The sequence below is a fragment of the Arachis hypogaea genome, chromosome 15 (assembly GCF_003086295.3).
Source record: "Arachis hypogaea cultivar Tifrunner chromosome 15, arahy.Tifrunner.gnm2.J5K5, whole genome shotgun sequence".
Classification (NCBI taxonomy): domain Eukaryota; kingdom Viridiplantae; phylum Streptophyta; class Magnoliopsida; order Fabales; family Fabaceae; genus Arachis; species Arachis hypogaea.
Window position 1 is genome coordinate 31,295,348 of NC_092050.1, and position 20,975 is coordinate 31,316,322.

Genomic DNA, 20,975 nt, shown 5'->3' on the forward strand with positions numbered 1-20,975 from the left:
GAGTCAATGGAAACCAAATCAACTAATTAATCTAATGTATCAACAAGAATGGACATCAATAACTCAAGGGTCACCAAAGTCATCAACACCAAGCCAAGAGTGAAGAAAAACTATGTAAAAACTAAGCCAAGTATTTTATCAAACACTTGGTGTGCATGAAAATAAAATAATATTAAATTGCATTAAAAATAAAATCTAACTACCAAATGCAAGAAAAATCATAACAACAACTAAAGAAAGCAATAAATAAACATAAAACATAAATTGTATTAATTAAAATTGAAATTAACAAAAGTATCCATAAACATAAAAATGACAAAAGAAAGGAAATAAAGGAGATAAAGACAAGAAAGCATGAAAACATAAAGGAAACTACATTGAGACAAGAATTAAAGACTGAAATTAAAGGAAATTCAACTAAACCTAACCTAATTCTAGAGAGAGGGGGAAGCTTCTCTCTCTAGAAACTAAGAGAAAAACATAAGAAAAGCTAAACCTAATTGCCCCCTTGTTTCCACTTGAATTGGGGTTGAAAGAGCTTCAAAAATGAGCTGGATTGGGTTTTGGAGGCCCAGAATTCACCCCCAGCGATTTGCATTAATGAGCTCACGTGACTCAGGTCACGCGTACGCAGGGGTCACGCGTACGCGTCGCCTGGCAAAATTCACTTCCACGCGTACGCGTCGCTGAGCTCGCACTTGTGTGCGCGCACGCGTTGCTTGTGCGCACGCACGGATCGCTGAATCTTCCAAACTTCATTTCTTTATGGTTTCTTCCCTTTGCATGCTCTTTTTCTCACTTCTTCAATCCATACTTGTCTTGAAAACCTGAAATCACTTAGCAAACACATCAAGGCATCATATGGGATTAAAATGGATAAAATTTAGCACTTAAAAGGCCTAAAAAGCATGTTTTCACTTTCAAGCACAATTTAGGAAGAAATCATGAAAATATACTATTTCATTGAATAAATGTAAAAAAATTTGATGGAATCCACCCAAATAGAGCAAATAAATACCATAAAATATGGATTCATCACGGTTCAATGAGCAGTTCGGTTTTCAGAACCTTGGCTAAAACGTATCTCTTTGCCCTCTTTTTATAGTGTGTTGCTGGCTGCACCAAAACCTGAAACTTAAAATCTTTGAGTCTCTCGATCACTCAGAAACCTGCACCATCGATGGATCCTCAAGCTGAGCCAGTTAGCTACATCTGTGGAGGTTTCTCTTTCTCCTCTCATCTCATCTCTCATATTTGTTTCTTCGATAATTCTTCTGCCTATGAGTGGTTTTGGATTCTAGGGTTTTGAAAGACAATTTGTTCTTTTGAAGTTTTCTTTTCTCATTGTTTCTTTGTTATGCAGATTGTGGTATGGAGAATACGCTGAAGCCAGGTGATGTTATACGGTGCAGAGAGTGTGGTTACCATATCCTTTACAAGAAGCGCACTCGTCGCAGTAAGCCCTCTCTTTTACAATTTGAATTTTATAATCCCTGTTTCACAATTTTCCTATCTTGTTTTCTCATAATTTTAGTTTATGTAATGTGTTGTTCATGGACGCCTAATTTTTCAGTGCATGAAAATGTGCACTTTGTTTGGATGGTTTACTTTTGAATAATAGAGGTAATCGTACCCTTAATTTTGGCTATGGGTAAAATTGGGAACACCATACCCGAATGAAACTCGGAAATATATCCTTACAGTTAAACTCTCTTAGGTTTTAAAATGTAGTTGCATGTTTAGGCTCCAAACTAGTCAACAGAATTGACCTTCGATTTTTGACATAGAAGAAGTTAGTACAATAACAAGTAATCTTATTTAGAAGTAGTAACATGACTTATTTTTGTGTTTATTTGGAGATTCAAGTTTTCATATGAGCATTCGGTAATCTTGCTTGATTCCTAACAACTATGTATTATTCGAACTTGATGTTTTTTTTTAAAGAAAATTATGGAGGGTCTAGGAGTTTAATTAACCAATCATGTCAACAATTATTTGTTCTTCATCATTTTGAGTAGTTGCTCATCTGATAAGTTATATCTAAGAGAGTTTGGTGAAAGCACTGAACCCTAAACAACTTAACCATTGCTCCAAGGCTCCTTTTTCAAATATAACCCAATAAGAACAACAAAACCCAGTGTGAAATGAAATAGATCAATCAAAAACATCATATGTTAGTGTTGAATGCTGACCATCTTCGCTGTGCCTTGGTCACGGAAAAATGGAAAATTATTAATGGCTACGAAGTGCGAACAGAGTATTATCAACATCCAAGTATTATCAAAATCCAAGTCACAGTGCTTATAAGCGGCGAGAAGGAAGGCGAGTGACGGCGACGACAGAGGAGGCGACACCAGAGAACACAGAGAGAGTGAGCTCGGTGATGACAACGACGCGATGCTGCGGGGATGTGGTGTAACACCCTAATATTCAAATCCTTATGCTCGAGTCATAAGTCAATGATATTACGGTGGTACGACTCTCAGGTGGATTTTTAATATATAAAAGTAGGTAATTTCGAAAGGAGTATTAATCGAGAAGCCTGAAAAGAGTAGAAATAAAATCGCAAAGACGTATCACTCACGTTTCGACAACAAAAGATAAACCGTGAAGCCGAAAGCGATATACAGACAAGGCGTAGAGGAGATTAAGAGGTAGATAACAGATAGATACATATAGCATAAGTAAATAGCCACTAGTCGCGACCCGCAAAGTTTAGGCTGGCTGGGGTACAGTATGAAAATAGTTGACAACGGTATATCCTAATCTCTCCCGAAGGAAACATGAGAGCCTCTATAGGCAAATTCAAAAGAGTTCAATACATAATATAATCTTTTCAAAACAAAGGTGGAGAGATTCTAAGCAAAACACAAAGTAGAGAAAATAAAGATCTTCGCCGTCTCTTAGACGACCCACAACTCACTTCTGAGCACCTGGACCTGTATCTGAAAAACAAGAGATATATACGGAATGAGAACCCCGGGCCCATGGGTTCCCAGTACGGTAAAAGTGCCAAATAAATACAATGCACTGCAATAAAAACTCACTAAGCATCCTAAACTCCTTCACCAATTATCCATTCCTAGATTCTCGCTAATCCATGAATAGGCAACTGTCATAAGGGAGTGCTAAATCTAATTCATGTTTCACATGTTTCCCAACTCGCTGACTCTTCCACGAATCAGACTCAGAATCATAAGCAAAACCATCACAAGTTGTTCTACCTCAACAATTCTATATCAATACATCATACCTTCACCTGGAGCTAGTGAAACCACATCACTGCGTCTACCCAGAGAGTTCAAATTATCTCATTCAATGATCATCATCATCATGCAATCGCATCATCGATTCATCTCAACCATAACAGCCCTCGACATCCACCGACACCAGCATGAGGGCCTCCCAGTTGTACAAACACAAGCAATACAGGCAAGTAATACACAAATAAGGTACAAGTAGAACAAGTAGTACATAATCAGGTAACATAGCATATGTGATGTAGAAATCCAAAACAAATAGGCAAACCCAAACAATTCAAACATATGCAAATGATGAATGCCTGCCCTATGGCTGATGATATCATCTGTCGGTTATATAGCCAACCCGACATGTCCTGGTAGCTAACCATTGGACAGAAACACCCCTTGCGGAGCAAGTAGGTTTGAGCTACAAACCCCTTGCTACTGCCCGCTCAACCCAGAGCCAGTGAAATAACCACTACTGCGGCTACTACCCAGGCGGGTGTTTAAAAGCTCAACCTGGAGCGAGTGGATTCACCACTACTGCCGCTACTACCCAGGCGTCACAATCTCTGACCTAGAGCAAGTGGGACGAACCACAACCCTTGCTACTGCCCAGGATCTCAAAACATATATTCGTTCAGTTTAAAAGCAATCATCATTGTTATCAAATCTCAAACATTAACCTGGAGCAAGCGGGATGAACCACCACCCTTACTACTACCCAGGTATCACAAATACACATTTATTCAAAACTCCATAATTAAACTCATTTATCATAAACATCCTTTCCTGTCTCATACCCGGAGCAAGTGGACAACGCCACTGCCTACTACCCGGGGTCACACATCACATTTCAACATTTTTCATTATTATCCATTTAACACATTCATTCATTAATCATATATGCTTTTATACTCAGCCATAACCAATAATGGCTTAGCCGTAACCCGGCAATAACTCAGCCATCCGGCTCATGGTTCAATCAAGAACTAGCCATTTATCAATAAATATAGCCCTTCGGCTCATGGCATACACGGTACTTCCACCGTCATCCTCCATATCTCATATCTCATATAATCATCTTTGGTCATCATTGATCATAACTTTTCCCCTTGCTTCACTCGCAAATTACCACATCCCCTAGCTCCTTTCTCATTGCTAGGCACATCATAATGATTTAATACATAAGGGGTGAGATCGGAGGCTTAGAAGCATGAGATTTGGCTTTTAAAACTCAAAAATCAACTTTGGCATGAAAATAGGGCCACGCGTACGCGCACTCCTCGCGCACGCGTGGATGGCCACAAAACTCATCGACGCGCGGACACGTGGATTGAAAAATAACCAAACGGCGCGTATGCGTCAGCCACGCGTACGCGTGGGTGCACTTGCGCCCCAGGCACAAAACTGGCACAACTCTGGCACAACTCTCGGGAAAATGGCTGGGCATTTGGTGCAGCGCATCGACGCCCCCGCGCACACCACGCGCACGCATGGATGGTGCCTTCTTGAAGAACGACGAGTACGCGCCAAGTGCGCCTACGCGTGGAGGGTCATTCTACTAAAAATTTTCTAAGTTAAAAGCTGCAGAATTCACAGATTCAACCCCCAATCTCCCGACGGACATAACTTTCTCATTTTAAATCATTTTTCGCCCGTTCTTTGAATGACATGGACATCCCGGATCCAATTTCACTTCTAAACAAGTTTGGCACAAAACAGAAATCCGCAGTCCAAGTTATATCCCGTCATAGCATGCCCAAAAACCATGATTTTACACAAAACCACAAAGTGCCATTTTCAAAACAAGCCATTTTCAACTCTTTTCAAAATCAACCAAAACATGCCAATGTCTTCCCTTTTTGAAATCAATCAAAATATACCAAAATCAACATCAAGCCTCCTCAACTCATACATTAACACCTTACCGCAATTTACAAAATCGCCATATAACCATTTTTACCCATTTCAAACAAATGGCTAAATTACAAACACATTAACATGTCATACATCCTTCCTCATCCCAATTTCCAACAATACTATTTCTAATCAACCATCATTATACATAATCAATATCATACTCACTATCACGTGGTTTCACCCACAAATCAACCTTAATCATTCCTCAAGCATATATCACAACATACATATCTCTCATGCATCGTCATGCCATCAAGGCATCAATAATCATAATCACATATATGACCACATAATATATCTCAACCAAAACCAAACATACCTCATCTACATAATTTCACCCAAAATTATCAAATTCCACTCTTCAACTCCTCAAACCTTATTATTCAATAACCAACCCAATCATTCATATATTCATTATCTGAAATTCATCCAATCACTTGTGTCATCATACAATGCACACGTCAACTTACCTTCCTTACCTCTTTCTGGCCTCCGGCCCAAAATTCACGGCCTCCGGCCCAATTTCACAATTTAAATATATAAACCACAAATCAATACTCATTACCCAATACATCAAATTTTCAATACACCAAGCATACAAGGCCACACAATTCTCAACCCAATCATTAATTCATATTACATACCAACTATGCATATTAGCACCAACCATTTACACAATCCAAACTTAATCCTAGGGGCATCTAGCCTAGGAATTCTCATCACACCACACGGTACTTAAATGAAACTTAAACTGTACCTCTTGTAGCCAAACCAATTGAGCCTCTTCTTTGGAAGTCTTCACCAACCTTAGCTCCAAGCTTCACCAAAGCTCCTTGGTGCACGAATTGTGAATCACACTTTTCACAACGCGTACCACTAACCAGCAAGTGCACTGGGTCGTCCAAGTAATACCTTACGTGAGTAAGGGTCGAATCCCACGGAGATTGTTGGTTTGAAGCAATCTATGGTTATCTTGTAAATCTTAGTCAGGAAGTCAATTATGTTTATCAGTTGAATTGCGAATAACCAAGAGAGCATAAATTAAAGGTTACTTGTTGTGCAGTAATGGAGAATATGTTGGAGTTTTGGAGGTGCTTTGTCTTCTGAATCTCTGCTTTCCTCTGTCTTCTAATTCACGCACGCACGTCCTCCTATGGCAAGCTGTGTGTTGGTGGATCACCGTTGTCAATGGCTACCTTCCATCCTTCCAGTGAAAACTACGCTCACGTGCTCTGTCACAGCACGGCTAATCACCGGTTGGTTCTCGATCCGGTTGGAATAGGATTTACTATCCTTTTGCGTCTGTCACTAACGCCCAGCCTTCAGGAGTTTGAAGCTCGTCACAGTCATTCAATCCTTGAATCCTACTCGGAATACCACAAACAAGGTTTAGACTTTCCGGATTCTCATGAATGCCGCCATCAGTTCTAGCTTATACCACGGAGATTCTGATTAAGAGATCTCAGAGATACTCATTCAATCGGATATAGAACGGAGGTGGTTGTCAGGCACACGTTCATGGTTTGAGGAAGGTGATGAATGTCACGGATCATCACCTTCATCACAGTTAAGCGCGAATGAACATCTTAGATAAGAACAAGCGTGTTTGAATGGAAAACAGAAATACTTGCATTAATTCATCGAGACATAGCAGAGCTCCTCACCCCCAACAATGGGGTTTAGAGACTCATGCCGTCAGAGAATACAAAGTTTAGATCTGAAAATGTCATGAGATACAAAATAAGTCTCTAAAAGTTGTTTAAATACTAAACTAGTAGCCTAGGTTTACAAAAATTGGATAAACTATGATGGATGATGCAGAAATTCACTTCTGGGGCCCACTTCTGTGTGCTGGGACCCACTTGGTGTGTGCTGGGGCTGAGACTTAAGCAATTCACGTGCAGAGGCCATTTGTGGAGTTGAACGCCAGTTTTTGTGCCAGTTTGGGCGTTCAACTCCAGTTTTTGATCCTTTTCTGGCGCTGGACGCCAGAATTGGGCAGAGGACTGGCGTTGAACGCCAGTTTACGTCATCTATTCTTGTGCAAAGTATGAACTATTATATATTGCTGGAAAGCCCTGGATGTCTACTTTCCAACGCAATTGGAAGCACGCCATTTCGAGTTCTGTAGCTCCAGAAAATCCACTTTGAGTGCAGGGAGGTCAGAATCCAACAGCATCAGCAGTCCTTATTCAGCCTGAATAAGATTTTTGCTCAGCTCCTTCAATTTCAGCCAGAAAAATACCTGAAATTACAGAAAAATACACAACTCATAGTAAAGTCCAGAAATATGAATTTTTCCTAAAAACTAATAAAAATAGACTAAAAACTAACTAAAACATACTCAAAACTATATGAAATTATCCCCAAAAAGCGTATAAAATATCCGCTCATCACAACACCAAACTTAAACTGTTGCTTGTCCTCAAGCAACTAGACAAATAAAATAGAAGACTAATAGGTTGAGAAGCAATAATATCTCAGAGTTTTTGATTGAAGCTCAGATCCTAATTAGATGAGCAGGACTAGTAGCTTTTTGCTTCTGAACAGTTTTGGCATCTCACTTTATCCATTGAAGCTCAGAGTGATTGGCATCTATAGGAACTCAGAATTCAGATAGTGTTATTGATTCTCTTAGTTCAGTGTGATGATTCTTGAACACAGCTTCTTTATGAGTCTTGGCCGTGGCCCTAAGCACTTTGTTTTCCAGTATTACTACCGGATACATAAATGCCACAGACACATAACTGGGTGAACCTTTTCAGATTGTGACTCAGCTTTGCTAAAGTCCCCAATTAGAGGTGTCCAGAGTTCTTAAGCACACTCTTCTTTTTGCTTTGGTCCTTGACTTTAACCGCTCAGTCTCAAGTTTTTACTTGACACCTTCACGCCACAAGCACATGGTTAGGGACAGCTTGGTTTAGCCGCTTAGACCAGGATTTTAGTCCTTTAGGCCCTCCTATCCACTGATGCTCAAAGCCTTGGGATCCTTTTCATTTGCCCTTGCCTTTTGGTTTTAAGGGTCATTGGCTTTTTCTGCTTGCTTTTTCTTTCTATTTTTTTTTTCTGCAAGCTTTGTTCTTTGCTGCTTTTTCTTGCTTCAAGAATCATTTTTATGATTTTTCAGATTATCAATAACATGTCTCATGTTCATCATTCTTTCAAGAGCCAACATATTTAACAGTCTTAAACAACAAATTCAAAAGACATATGCACTGTTCAAGCATTCATTCAGAAGATAGAAAGCATTGCCACCACATTTAACCAATTAGAATTTCTTTTATTAAACTCGAAATTTTATTGCTTCTTATTCAAAAGATCTACTATTTTATTCATGTTTAATGATGATGAGAAAAATAAACTATAGCTTAATTGGAGATAAATCAAATAGATACTAATTACTATTATATGACTTCTAAGGTAAACTTTTATAAGGACACTGTCACAGAGTTAAGGTAGAAATTGGAAATTAACAACCTTTATTCTGGGGGCACGGGGGTTCCTCTGATCCTTGGGGTGCCTGGTCCTACAAGAGAAGACTTTTGGCGCTTCAGTTCCCTTAAGTCACGCCCCTGCTCCTCTTGTTCTTTAAACATATAGGTCAGCATTTGACTGTGTTCCTTCTGTTCTTTTATTATTTGCTCCATAGCTTCCTATATCTTGGTGACGGACGTCTCAAGATATTCCCAATATTCCGCTTGAGGGATCTCTGGGAGGAATTCCTGTGCTCTCTTCTTGATGGGATCCTCCTGTGCTTGTTGTCTCTCCATTGATGCTTTGGTGATTGACTTTTCAATTAGGATATATTCAGTTATTCCCATCCTTACTCCAGCGTCTTTGCAGAGCAGAGAAATCACGCTTGGATAAGCCAACCTGGCCTCTTTTGAATTTTTGTTAGCAATCTTATAGAGCTCTGTTGAAATCAGCTGATGAACCTCCACTACCTTTCCCATCATGATGCAGTGGATCATCACTGCTCTTTTAACTGTGACTTCAGAGCGGTTGCTGGTGGGCAACAGAGAATGCCCAATGAAGTCCAGCCATCCTCTGGCAACTGGTTTGAGATCCTCTCTCTTGAGTTGATTTGGGACGCCCTTTGTGTTGGTGGTCCACCTGGCTCCAGGGATACATATGTCCTCTAGAATCTTATCCAGGCCAATGTCTGCTCTCATCATCCTCCTGTTGAAGGAGTCTGGATCATCCTTTAGCTGAGGTAGCTTTAATACCTCTCTGATCTTGTCAGGGGTGGTGTGAACAATCTTTCCCCTGACCATGGTCCGAAATTCATAGTGGGCAGTTCCAGATAGTCTTTGCTTGTCAGTCTGCCACATATTAGCATAGAACTCCTAGACCATGTTCCTTCCTATTTTCGTTTCAGGATTAGCTAGGACTTCCAAGTTCCTGATTCGAATTTGCTTCTGGATCTCCGGATATTCATCTTCTTTCAGATCGAATCTCACTTCCGGGATCACTGATCTCAGACCCATTACTTTAAGATAATGGTCTGCATGTTCTTTAGATAAGAACTTCCCTTGATTCCAAAGTGATTTTGGAACGCTCTCTTTCTTGCCTCTTGGAGTGGATTATTTTCCTTTGGGAGCCATGATCTTAGTGATCTCGGATAAACACACCAAACTTAGAGGTTTGCTTGTCCTCAAGCAAAAGAAAAGAAAGAAGAGGGATAGAAGGAGATCAAGGTGCACTTGTTGATGGAGGAGGGGGAGGCCGAATCCAATTTTAAAGGGGTGGGGGGGTGGGTTTTCGAAAAGTTGGAAGAGATAAGATAAAAAGATTGAGTTGAAAAAGATAAGATAGAAGATATAGTTTAATTTTGAAAAGATAGGATAGATTTTTGAAAAAGATAAGTCTGGATTTTGAAAAAGATAATATGAAAAAAAAAAGATATTGAAAAGATTTTAGAGTGAAAAAGATAGATTTGTTTTTGGAAAAGATTTGAAAAGAGTTGGATTGAATTTACAAAGAGGGTGTGTGCTTATGAATTAAGATACATTTGATATTTTGAAAGTAGGATTTTTAGAAATCAGGGTTCTTGACATGTTTATGTAAATAAAATCATGTATTGAATCATAAAATTTTAAATTAGAATGGAAAAACGTGTGGAAAAATGAATTTGGCTCCTCCCTGCCTTCCTGGCGTTTGAACGCCCAAACACTGCTTGTTTTGGGCGTTCAGCGCCCAAATGCTGATCTCCTGGGCGTTCAGCGCCCAGTTGCTGCCATTCCTGGCGTTCAACGCCCAGTGGGTGGCCATTTCTGGCGTTGAACGCCCCGATTGCTACCATTACTGGCGTTCAGCGCCCAGTGGATGCCCATTTTGGGCGCTGAACGCCCAAAATGCCCCTTTACTGGCGTTTTCTTGCCATTGAGCTCTTTTTCTCTGTTTTGTGTGCCGAGGTCTTCTGTAAATGATTATTTACCTTGTTGTCAATGAACTCTATATAAACAAATAAAAATAAAAATAGAAATAGGGCAAAATGATTAGAGGATTGTTGCCCCATGGCTGGGTTGCCTCCCAGCAAGCGCTTCTTTATTGTCTTTAGCTGGACCTTGCTGAGCTTTTAATCTAGCTTCAGCCTTGAGCATTCTTGCTCGATGTTGCCTTCAAGATAGTGCTTGATTCTCTGTCCATTGATAATGAACTTCTTATCAGAATCAATATCTTGAAGCTCCACATAACCATATGGTGACACACTTGTAATCACGTATGGTCCTCTCCACCGGGATTTCAGTTTCCCGGGGAATAGCCTGAGTCTAGAGTTAAACAACAGGACCTTTTGTCCTGGTTCAAAGATTCTAGATGACAGCTTTCTGTCATGCCATTTTTTTTATTTTTCTTTATAGAGCTTGGCATTTTCGAAAGCTGTGAATCTGAATTCCTCTAGCTCATTTAGCTGGAGCAATCGTTTTTCTCCTGCTAATTTGGCATCAAAGTTTAGGAATCTGGTTGCCCAGTAGGCCTTATGTTCCAGTTCCACGGGCAGGTGGCATGCCTTACCATACACGAGTTGGTATGGAGAGGTCCCTATAGGGGTCTTGAATGCTGTTCTGTAAGCCCACAGAGCATCATCCAAGCTTCGTGCCCAATCCTTTCTACGGGTATTTACTGTCCGTTCCAGGATTCTCTTTAATTCTCTGTTAGAGACTTCAGCTTGCCCATTGGTTTGTGGATGATATGGAGTGGCCACCTTGTGGCGAATTCCATACCGAACCATGGCAGAGTAAAGCTGTTTATTGCAGAAGTGAGTGCCCCCATCACTGATTAGTACTCTAGGGACACCAAATCTGCTAAAGATATGTTTTTGGAGGAACTTCAGCACTGTTTTAGTATCATTGGTGGGTGTGGCAATAGCCTCAACCCATTTTGATACATAGTCAACTGCCACCAGAATATAAGTGTTTGAATATGATGGTGGAAAAGGTCCCATGAAGTCAATTCCCCATACGTCAAACAACTCAATTTCCAAGATTCCTTGTTGAGGCATGGCGTAACCATGAGGCAGATTGCCAGCTCTTTGGCAACTGTCACAATTACGTACAAACTCTCGGGAATCTTTATAGAGTGTGGGCCAATAGAAACCACATTAGAGGACCTTGGTGGCTGTTCGCTCACCTCCGAAATGGCCTCCATATTGAGATCCGTGGCAATGCCACAGGATCCTCTGTGCTTCTTCTCTAGGCACACACCTACGGATAATTCCGTCTGCACATCTCTTAAAGAGATAAGGTTCATCCCACAAGTAGTACTTTGCATCAGTAATTAATTTCTTCTTTTGTATCCTGTTGTACTCCTTGGGTATGAACCTTGCAGCTTTATAGTTTGCAATATCGGCAAACCATGGTGCTTCCTGAATGGCGAATAAATGCTCATCAGGAAACGTCTCAGAGATCTCAAGAGAAGGGAGGGGCGTCCCTTCCACTGGCTCTATTCGGGACAGATGATCAGCCACTTGGTTCTCTGTCCCTTTTCTGTCTCTTATTTCTATATCAAACTCTTGCAGAAGCAATACCCATCTGATGAGCCTGGGTTTTGAATCCTGCTTTGTGAGTAGATATTTAAGAGCAGCATGATCAGTATACACAATCACTTTTGATCCTACTAAGTATGATCTGAACTTGTCAATGGCGTAAACCACTGCAAGTAATTCTTTTTCTGTGGTTGTGTAATTTTTCTGGGCGTCATTTAGAACGCGACTGGCATAGTAAATGACATGCAGAAGCTTGTCATGCCTCTGTCCCAATACTGCCCCAATGGCATGATCACTGGCATCACACATTAACTCAAATGGTAATGTCCAGTCTGGTGCAGAAATGACTGGTGCTGTGACCAGCTTAGCCTTCAGCGTTTCAAACGCCTGCAGGCACTTTGTGTCAAACACAAATGGCGTGTTAGCAGCTAGCAGATTGCTTAGAGGTTTTGCGATTTTTGAAAAATCCTTTATAAACCTCCTATAGAATCCTGCATGCCCCAGAAAGCTTCTGATTGCCTTAACATTGGCAGGTGGTGGTAATTTTTCGATTACCTCTATTTTTGCTTGATCCACCTCTATTCCCTTGTTTGAGATTTTATGCCCAAGAACAATTCCTTCAGTCACCATGAAGTGACACTTTTCCCAGTTTAAAACTAGGTTGGTTTCTTGGCATCTTTTCAGAACAAGTTTCAGGTGATCAAGACAGGAGCTGAATGAGTCTCCATATACTGAGAAGTCATCCATGAAGACTTCCAGAAATTTTTCCACCATGTCAGAGAAAATAGAGAGCATGCATCTCTGGAAGGTTGCAGGCGCATTACATAGCCCAAAGGGCATCCTTCTATAAGCAAACACTCCAGATGGACATGTGAATGCTGTTTTCTCTTGATCCTGGGGATCCACTGCAATCTGGTTATAGCCTGAATAGCCATCCAAAAAGCAGTAATAATCATGACCTGCTAGTCTCTCTAGCATCTGGTCTATGAATGGTAAAGGAAAATGATCCTTTCTGGTGGCTGTATTGAGCCTTCTGTAGTCAATACACATGCGCCACCCTGTAACTGTTCTTGTAGGAACCAGTTCATTTTTTTCATTATGAATCACTGTCTTGCCTCCCTTTTTTGGGACGACTTGAACAGGGCTCACCCAGGGGCTATCAGAAATGGGATAAATAATCCCAGCCTCTAGTAATTTGGTGACCTCTTTCTGCACCACTTCCTTCATGGCTGGATTTAGCCGCCTCTGTGGTTGAACCACTGGTTTGGCATTATCCTCCAATAGGATTTTGTGCATGCATCTAGCTGGGCTTATGCCCTTGAGGTCACCTATGGACCACCCAAGAGCTGTCTTGTGTGTTCTTAGCACTTGAATAAGTGCTTCCTCTTCCTGTGAACTTAAAGCAGAGCTTATGATCACTGGAAAAGTGTCACCTTCTCCCAGAAATGTATATTTCAAGGATGGTGGTAGTGGCTTGAGCTCTGGTTTAGGAGGTTTTTCCTCTTTCAGAAGGAAGTTTAGAGGCTCTTTCATGTCCCCTGAATCCTCCAAATCAGGCTGAACATCTTTAAAGATGTCTTCCAACTCTGATTCGAGACTCTCAGCCATGTTGATCTCTTCTACCAAAGAGTCAATAAGATCAACTTTCATGCAATCTGTTGATGTGTCTGGATGCTGCATGGCTTTGACAGCGTTCAACTTGAACTCATCATCGTTGACTCTCAGGGTTATTTCCCCCTGTTGGACGTCAATGAGGGATCGTCCAGTTGCTAGGAAGGGTCTTCCTAGAATGAGAGTAGCACTCTTGTGCTCCTCCATCTCCAGCACAACAAAGTCAGTGGGAAAGGCGAATGGCCCAACTCTGACAATCATGTCTTCAATCACGCCTGATGGGTATTTAGTGGAACCATCAGCAAGTTGGAGACATATCCGGGTTGGTTTAACTTCTTCAGTTAAACCAAGCTTCCTGATAGTGGATGCAGGTATCAGGTTGATGCTTGCCCCAAAATCGCATAAAGCTGTCTTGGTGCAATCACCTTCTAATATGCATGGTATCAGAAAACTCCCAGGGTCTTTAAGCTTTTCAAGAAAGCTTTTCAGAATGACTGCACTGCATTCTTCAGTGAGGAGAACTCTTTCTGTTTCTCTCCACTCCTTTTTATGACTCAAGATCTCTTTCATGAACTTGGCATAGGAAGGTATTTGCTCAAGTGCCTCTGCAAATGGGATCTTTATTTCAAGAGTCCTTAGATAATCTGCAAAGCGAGCAAATTGCTTATCCTGCTCCTCTTTTTGGAGTTTTTGAGGATAAGGTATCTTGGCTTTATATTCCTCAACCTTAGTGGTTAAAGAAGCCTTTTTAGAGGGGTTGTTATCAGCACTTGTGTGTGTCTGATCCCTCATTGGCAATTGAGTGCCAGAGTCAGAAGCTGGAGTGAAACTGGATGCCAGCTCCTTGTCTGTTCCTGGCGCCTGAACACTAGAAATATGCCCATTTTGGGCGTTTAACGCTGGAAGTTGCCCCATTTGGGCGTTCAACGCCAGATTCTTGCCTATTTCTGGCGTTGAACGCCAATTCTGCCTTGCTTCTGGCGTTGAACGCCAGTTTTGGGCATGGTCTGGGCGTTCAGCGCCAGCCTTCCACCCATTTTCTGGCGTTTTAGCGCCAGAATTATTTTTCCCTGGGCTCTTACTGTCCTCAGGTGAATCTTTGGTGGGTTGCTCATTTCTTGAATTTTTGATGCCTTGAGGTGGGGTATTTAGTGTTTTCCCACTCCTCAATTGAACTGCTTGGCATTCTTCTGCTATTTGCCTTGATAGCTGCTGCTTTGTTTGCTTAAACTGTTTGTCCATATGTATATTAGCTATCCTTGTCTCCTGTAGCCTGTCCTTGAATTTAGCTAGCTGCTTTGTTAGAAAATCCAATTGCTGATTGAATTCAGCAGCTTGTTTTACAGTACTGAATTCAGCAGTTACTGTTTTAACCTCTTCATTCATGGAAGGGTTGCTGCTTAGATACAGATGCTGATTCCTGGCAACTGTATCAATGAGCTCTTGAGCCTCTTCAATTGTCTTTCTCATATAGATAGATCCACCAGCTGAGTGATCTAGAGACATCTGAGCTCCTTCTGCAAGCCCATAGTAGAAGATGTCTAACTGAACCCACTCTGAAAACATTTCAGAGGGGCATTTTCGTAGCATCTCTCTGTATCTCTCCCAGGCATCATAAAGAGATTCATTATCTCCTTGTTTAAAGCCTCGGATGTCCAACCTTAGCTGTGTCATCCTTTTTGGAGGAAAATACTGATTCAGGAATTTTTCTGTCAGCTGTTTCCATGTTCTTATGCTGGCCTTAGGTTGGTTATTTAACCACCTCTTAGCTTGATCTTTTACAGCAAATGGAAACAGTAATAGTCTGTAGACATCCTGATCTATTTCCTTATCATGTACTGTGTCAGCAATTTGTAGAAATTGTGCCAGAAACTCTGTAGGTTCTTCCTGTGGAAGACCGGAATACTGGCAACTTTGCTGCACCATGATAATGAGCTGAGGATTCAACTCAAAGCTACTAACTCCAATGGAGGGTATGCATATGCTACTCCCATATGAAGCAGTAGAGGGGTTAGAATATGACCTCAGAGTCCTCCTGGACTGTTCATTTCCACTTATGTCCATGATGGACAAAGGGATATAACTTGGATTGATTTACCTTTTTAATTATTTTATTTTATAGAAAGAGGACAACTTAACCAAAAATAAAAATAATCAAAAATTATGATTTTCGAAAAAAATTGAGGAGAGAGAAAGTGTTTAGGAAGTTTTGAAAAGGATATGATGATTTTAAAAAATTTTTTTAGATCTAATGTTCCCTATTTTCGAAAATTTTGGAGGGAAAACACCAAGGAACACCAAACTTAAAAATTTTAAGATCAAGTCACAAGGAAAACTCAAGAACACGAAGAAAGAACACCAAACTTAAAATTTTTAGAAAACCAAACCAAAATTTTCGAAAATTTTAAGGAAAGTCAATCAAGAGAACACCAAACTTAAAGTTTGGCACAGGATCTAATAGAAAAATTATTTTTGAAAACTATTTTAAAAAATATAATAGCCAATTACCATGAACATAAACACCATGTTTTAACTAACTGAGCTATAAATTTAAAGTGTTTTAACAAGGGATAAATAATAAAAGACTCTAAACCAAAAAAGGAGAAATTTTTCCTAATCTAAGCAACAAAATAATCCGTCAGTTGTTCAAACACGAACAATCCCCGGCAACGGTGCCAAAAACTTGGTGCACGAATTGTGAATCACACTTTTCACAACGCGTACCACTAACCAGCAAGTGCACTGGGTCGTCCAAGTAATACCTTACGTGAGTAAGGGTCGAATCCCACGGAGATTGTTGGTTTGAAGCAATCTATGGTTATCTTGTAAATCTTAGTCAGGAAGTCAATTATGTTTATCAGTTGAATTGCGAATAACCAAGAGAGCATAAATTAAAGGTTACTTGTTGTGCAGTAATGGAGAATATGTTGGAGTTTTGGAGGTGCTTTGTCTTCTGAATCTCTGCTTTCCTCTGTCTTCTAATTCACGCACGCACGTTCTCCTATGGCAAGCTGTGTGTTGGTGGATCACCGTTGTCAATGGCTACCTTCCATCCTTCCAGTGAAAACTACGCTCACGCGCTCTGTCACAGCACGGCTAATCACCGGTTGGTTCTCGATCCGGTTGGAATAGGATTTACTATCCTTTTGCGTCTGTCACTAACGCCCAGCCTTCAGGAGTTTGAAGCTCGTCACAGTCATTCAATCCTTGAATCCTACTCGGAATACCACAGACAAGGTTTAGACTTTCCGGATTCTCATGAATGCCGCCATCAGTTCTAGCTTATACCACGGAGATTCTGATTAAGAGATCTCAGAGATACTCATTCAATCGGATATAGAACGGAGGTGGTTGTCAGGCACACGTTCATGGTTTGAAGAAGGTGATGAATGTCACGGATCATCACCTTCATCACAGTTAAGCGCGAATGAACATCTTAGATAGGAACAAGCGTGTTTGAATGGAAAACAGAAATACTTGCATTAATTCATCGAGACATAGCAGAGCTCCTCACCCCCAACAATGGGGTTTAGAGACTCATGCCGTCAGAGAATACAAAGTTTAGATCTGAAAATGTCATGAGATACAAAATAAGTCTCTAAAAGTTGTTTAAATACTAAACTAGTAGCCTAGGTTTACAAAAATTGGATAAACTATGATGGATGATGCAGAAATTCACTTCTGGGGCCCACTTCTGTGTGCTGAGGCCCACTTGGTGTGTGCTGGGGCTGAGACTTAAGCAATTCACGTGCAGAGGCCATTTGTGGAGTTGAACGCCAGTTTTTGTGCCAGTTTGGGCGTTCAACTCCAGTTTTTGATCCTTTTCTGGCGCTGGACGCCAGAATTGGGCAGAGGACTGGCGTTGAACGCCAGTTTACGTCGTTTATTCTTGTGCAAAGTATGAACTATTATATATTGCTGGAAAGCCCTGGATGTCTACTTTCCAACGCAATTGGAAGCACGCCATTTCGAGTTCTATAGCTCCAGAAAATCCACTTTGAGTGCAGGGAGGTCAGAATCCAACAGCATCAGCAGTCCTTATTCAGCCTGAATCAGATTTTTGCTCAGCTCCTTCAATTTCAGCCAGAAAAATACCTGAAATTACAGAAAAACACACAACTCATAGTAAAGTCCAGAAATATGAATTTTTCCTAAAAACTAATAAAAATAGACTAAAAACTAACTAAAACATACTCAAAACTATATGAAATTATCCCCAAAAAGCGTATAAAATATCCGCTCATCACTCCTCAAGCAATACCAATCTCCCAATTGTGCACCAACATCACCAAATACACTAACATAACCAATATCACATACATATATCAACCTAGGGCTCATAAAAATGACAAATCACAAGGGTTTGAGCACTTCTTACCTCAGCTCATATGAAGTAGGGATAGAACCCGCTTAGAATCCATGTTGGAGTATCCCTAAACACCCAAAATCACAAGATTTCAACACTAACTACCCAAAAACGTGTAACAGTGGAGAATTTCGAAAACTGGGCAGAGATGAATGGAATACTCACCACAAAACTTAGATAAAATTGTAGAGGATGAGAAGAGCAACGCGTGGCCACGAACGGCTCGTCAATCGAAGCTCCGTAGCTCAAGTTATGGTGGTTTGAAGATCAAAGAGAGTTAGGTTTTCTCTCTTCTCTTCTCTCTTCCCAAATCAGCGCCCCCAACCCTTCCTTTTAGGGTAAAATGAGCTGAAATGCTCATAACTAATGTTTATATATGTTGGGTCTTGGGACCACTTAGGCCCGGTTCACTTATTTTTGTCCGTTGGCCTAATTTTGGGCCAAAACCCTTTAAGATTAGCGCTCTAAATCGCGCTTTAAAAATTTCTACCTCCCCTAATTATAATTCCTCATTTCTTAATCTTATTTACTCATAATCAATTTTCTCAGCTGTAGTACCAGACAGATCTTAGCCGGTACTGTCGGTCAAAATTCTACTGCGCGCTTTTACGCAGAAAACTATGTTTTTCGACTCGGAAAAATTCACTGAATCCAAATATCATATTTAAATTATCAAATTCCAATTGCCAAATCTTCCAACCATATTCGCTCCTATTTAACTTATTATTTAATTAATTTCGGTTAGACCAGGTATTACATTCTACCCCCCTAACAGAAATTTTCGCCCTCGAAAATTCCATCCATCACTGCGAGTACGCGAGCGTAGTCTGCCTTTATATCCAACGTATAACAGTTCCAAGGTCCTTTTACTCAGCATGTTTCCGTTGCCGCGCTCTGATTTATCTATCTCCGAGGGTCTCGGTCATTTGTTCAACGCCGACCAACAGCCTCGTTCCTTACTTTTATCGTCTCATCAACTCACACCCTATTAAATCTCAAATCATGTCATCAATAATATTGCCATCATCGTTAATCATAGCCATCATCCCACATCACTATAATCAATCAAAGCTTTCTTCATTTTTAGAATTCAAATGAGTTTGGACTAACAAGCTGACAAAAACTTAAGAATCTGGCTTCCTTTAATAATCTATAAAAGCATTTGAAACACATCTCTTTTGCTAAAGTTATTCAAATCAAAGGTCCTTCTCGAAACTATAACCAACACTCTTTCAAATTCTTGGAAAAAAAAATTTCAACAGCACCTCCCCAAAAATTGGAGTTTACCACCCGTCACGGGTTCTCTCAAACCAATCTCAGTACCGCATCAGCATTACAATTTAAAGGTTTCTAAACTATTCCTCTGAAACGGATCATTATAAATCTTGATTTAAATCCAAGGTCACCATGACCAAACATCATAGCACTCATCTCTCGAACACGACATCTTGCACTCAATCATCATCTAAATCCGATTACGCATCAATGATAATTTCCTCATCCATTTCAGAACCATCAAGGCTCACAGCTGCAATTAATTCCAATTATCTAGAATCATTATCTGCATAAGCTCACTAAACTTTTAAGTACTCAAAGCATAAAGTATTTCTAATCATACCCCACTTTTTCTTATTATTACCATACTATGCTAACACTTTAGCAAGCTTCCGCTATGCCACTTAGATTTCTCGTCAAGTATTAGTTCCATCACTTATTTCCTCAAGTACTAAACCACCACTTAACTTGACCGACAATTCAAATCAACGTTTTCAAATCCATCATTTAGAACCATCCCTTATCTATTTAAATCAAAGGAACTAAAAGTCACGGGTTCAATCCGTCTCACCAAAAATCCAGAAATCAACCAACTACATAACAAACACAACACATCATTCTCAACAGAAAGTCATTTACATCATAGACATTTATCCATTTGTATTAAGGCAATTACCTCAATCTTACTGTCGCAATCGGCCCGCATCCTGACTCTCTCCTTGTTGGCAATTTCTTGATACATGCCCTGGCAACCCGCACTTGTAACATGCACCTAACCCCAATCGGCACGGCCTATTTGGGTGATGACTTCCATATCTCTGACAGCTTGAAACATCAGAAGCAGCCGCTGCCCGTTTTCCCTTACCATTCCTTTGGGACTCCTCACTTGTCGCAAAGTTATTCTGTCCTTGGGGAAAGTGTTGTACGTATCCTCTCTCCTTAAACTCTCGACCCCTTGGTGCGCATCCTTCGTTGTGCTCTCTATGACTTCCTTTCTCTGCAACCCTCCTTTTCACACACTCTTCAGCAATTTTGCTCTTATTCACCAACTCTGAAAAAGTTCGGATCTCCATTGGTCCCACCGAACTTAAGATGTCGCTCTGGAGTCCTCCTTTATACTTAATGCATTTCCATTCCTCGAAGTCTCCCAGAGCTCCCTGACACATGTGGAAAAACCTGAATAGCTCCTCAAATTTGTCTGTATACTCAGATACGGACATAGCACCTTGCTTCAGCTGCAGTAACTCTAATTCCTTGGCTGTCCTGGCAGAATTCGGAAAGTACTTCTTATAGAATTCCACCTGGAAGGCATCCCAAGTGATAGGATCATTCCCCTGTTGCAGGAGACGTCGAGCCCCTTGCCACCAATGCGATGCTTTCCCCATGAGCAGATAGGTAGCAAATTCAACACACTGCTCTTCAGGCACCAACTGCGCTTACAGTGCTCGCTCCATGGCCTGAAACCAAGTATCAGCTTCAGTCGGATTGGTGGTTCCCTTGAACTTAGGTGGATTAACCTTTAATAAGGTTACCAGTGTTATCGGGCCCTGAGCTTCCCTTCCGCCATTGCCAT